This window comes from Hylobates moloch, unplaced genomic scaffold (genome assembly GCF_009828535.3).
Source record: "Hylobates moloch isolate HMO894 unplaced genomic scaffold, HMol_V3 SCAFFOLD_2, whole genome shotgun sequence".
Classification (NCBI taxonomy): domain Eukaryota; kingdom Metazoa; phylum Chordata; class Mammalia; order Primates; family Hylobatidae; genus Hylobates; species Hylobates moloch.
The window spans coordinates 165,438,463-165,441,938 of NW_026652277.1; positions in this window are offsets into that span (position 1 = coordinate 165,438,463).

Genomic DNA, 3,476 nt, shown 5'->3' on the forward strand with positions numbered 1-3,476 from the left:
CAGTTTCCACACCACGGATTATCCTGGGGGGCTTCCAGCATTTTGCACTGGGAAGCCGCAGCCGATTTCAGGAGTCACGTGATCATTGTGCACCTCTCTCCAAGGCAAGCCCACTAGGAGCCCTGGGCTCACCTTGGCTCTTTCTTGACGCCATCCTGGGGTCTGAAGAGAGCTGGAAGTGATTCCTGGACTGGCTGCTGTGGGTGTGGCTGGGTTTTCCCAGCTTCCTGGTGGAGAGTTTCCAGGGAGTTGAGGGAAGAGTCCCCTTCTTGGGAAGGCTGAATGCCCTGATCTCCAGGCTGGGGACCCTCTGGCTGGCTGGATGGACCCGGCCTCTGTGAGCGCTCATCGCAGGTGGGAGAGCAGAGTTTGGGGATAGGGAGATTTGGCGTCGCAGATCAGACCCGAGAAATTGGCCGAAAGCTGAGACTAGTGGCTGCAGCGTCCCGGTTGATATGGCCATGGTGGTTGTGGTCATCCCTACATGGGTGAGGACAGCCCCATGTGTGACCACAGCATCACCCTGCAGCCACCGCTGGAGCCACTGCCATGGACGGCCATGTGCACACCACCTGCCAGGAACCCTTGCTCAGGGTGGCCTCAGAGGTGTTAAAACAGGAAGAGCTGGCCCAGTGTGGGAGTGTGGTTTTTTGGGGTGCTGTGAGACAGCCTCCGAGGCCCCTAGATATGGCAGAGCTGGATGCTCTACAACCACTTCCGCTTAACAACTTTGTTGAGATATAATTCACAAGCCACACGAGTCACCTGTGGGGAGTGGCAGCTCATCGCAGGCCCTTTTGGATTTCATTTATTCTGTTGAGATGGTGGAAGGAGTCCTTGCCCTTCAAGAGATCCCTCTTTGTGCAGAGCACCTGACCAAGAGGCCCACAGGAGCCCTGGGATTTTAAGTCACAGGGAAATAGGACCAAAAGAACCAATCTGGTCCTCTGCCCTCAGCCATGAAACTCTGGCTTTTAACTAGGACACAAACATTTTATTCTTCGAAAACTTTTTTTAAACATTGGAACAGAACACCACACAGACACACACACACACACATATGCTTGCACGCACATACTCACATGTGCACACACACGGACACACATGCACAAACACACTCGTGTGTGCACACAAACACATGCACACACACACGGACACACATGCACACATACAAAGACCCTGACACGGCAGAGACCTTGGGAAAGGCAGCCCACTCATATCTCTGTGAAAATGGGGGGCGGGTTCTCACTCTCTCTCTCTTTTCTCAGCCTTTTGAAATGCTTGTTTTGAGATAAATTGCTCACATCTGTGGAATCCTGCCTTCCATTCTGTGACATTTGAGTCCCTGCTTGCTTCCCTCCCAATGCCCTGGGCTTGCATCCTGTCTTTTACTTTTGGTGTCTCACTGTAAACATTGAGGAAGGACTTCCGGTGTGTGGAACACCACACAACACTCATATTTAGTTTGATGTCCCCCCCAGTCCTAAATTTAGCCACCTTCCTCCATCAGATTATCCTCTAGAATTGGTTTAATGATGATAACATTATTCATTTGACAACAAGCAATTGAACATTGTTTTTTTTGTTTGTTTTATTTTCTGTTTTTTGCCTTGACCCAGACGGCTCTTCTAGCCAGCTAAGTGGTATTTTACATTGGAAGCAATTATCATTGTAATTACAGAGATGGCTGTCATCGGAAAGGTGATATTCTAGGAAAAGTGTCAGAGGCTCCAGGTCACTTTGTTCCAGAATCCACACTTGTAGGCAAACTCAGAATTTTAATCCGTTTCTTTGCCTCTCTATCTGCTCTTTGGAAGTCAGCCCATGTCAGCTTTGGATGCCACTTCCTGGTTTGGCTGGAGGTCTTCTGAAGGCTGGCTTCTAGAGTATTTAAAGCTGACTTACTGATCTATCTGGTGATTTTGAACCTTTGGCTTCAAGAATGTAGTGCATACAAATTGCAGTCACAAAATCACATAAGCAAAAATTATAATTTTTTAAGCTAAATTTTTATCCTGAACTTCTTTTCTAATGGTTAGAAAACCTAATCTAGTCAATTGCAAGTAAACTCAGTTTTGTGCTTAAGATCAGTTAAGATCAGGATTTTCTGCCAGTTTTCTTGCTAGCATCTCATCGTGGGGAGGTTGGATGGATGGTAGCTTACCTGGTGTGGTAGGTTGCAAGCATGGCCTGACTTCACCTCTCCCTCTATTCTGCCCTTTGCCACATTATTCTTGTGTGTCCACCCACGGTGACGCCAGCCTCCGTCGTGGGACCTGTTTTTGCCAATGGGATATCAGCAAGTGTAAAGCAATTAGAGGCTTGCAAAGCACTTGCATGATTAGACTTGCTTGATCTTCCTCTCTGCCCTTGCCAGGAGAAGGACATGCCCATGCCAGCCTATGGATCCCAGGAGAAGAACAAGAGGCAGGTGGAGCACAGCTGGCTCACCTGGAAGGGATGGAGGCGACTGTAGCCAGCAACCCCAAGCGTATGAGAGAGCAGCTCACAGCTACTGCAGGCTCATGGGAAACCCTGCATTAGGGGCGCTGAGCCCGGCAGGCTCGGAGCTGAATACATGTTCCCTGTGGTTAGGCCGCACCACAGTGAAGAGACGATGCACACGAAGTTGTGCTATCTAGGGGAATTATCTGCCCTTCTTGCACTTGCATTTGCAGAGATAGAAGGTCTTCCTCTTGTAGTTCATTACTGATATCTATTCCCTGTGAGATCCACTGGTCAGAACTGCCCCTCACAGACTGGGCGCGGTGGCTCACGCCTGAAATCCCAGCACTTTGGGAGGCCGAGGCGGGCGGATCCCCTGAGGTCAGGAGTTGGAGACCAGCCTGGCCAACATGGTGAAAACCCGTCTCTACTAAAAATACAAAAATTAGCTGGGCGTGTTGGCGGGCACCTGTGATCCCAGCTACTTGAGAGGCTGAGGCAGGAGAATCACTTGAGCTCTGCAGGCAGAGGTTGCAGTGAGCCAAGATTGTACCACTGCACTCCAGCCTGGGGGATAGAGTGAGACTGTGTCTCCAAAAGAGAAAAAAGAAAAGAAAGAAAGAAAAAGAAAAGGAACTGCCCCTCACTGACGTTGTCTGGGGTGGCCAGGGCTCCATGGGCTCAGGCCTGCACAGTCACTGGGATGCCCGTGGCTCTGCCTGCATTGTGGTATCCGCTGCGCCGCTCGCTTCCCCCTCAGTGGATGGCCATGCCTCCGCAGGGCACCAGGAGTGCCAGCTGCCCTCTGACTGCGAGAGACTGGAGAATGTTCGGTTCCCTTGATAGCATCTCATCATTACCCCAGTCCCCAGGAAAACATCTTGACTCCATCCCCTAGTCCACATGGAATGGATTTGTCTGCACAGGCTCCCAGACCTCCAGACAGGAGCTAAGCCAAGCCCTCTGTGCTCACATCCCAAAACCTGTCTTACCGATCTGTTGTTGCCCATCCCCACCTCTCCCAACTCCCC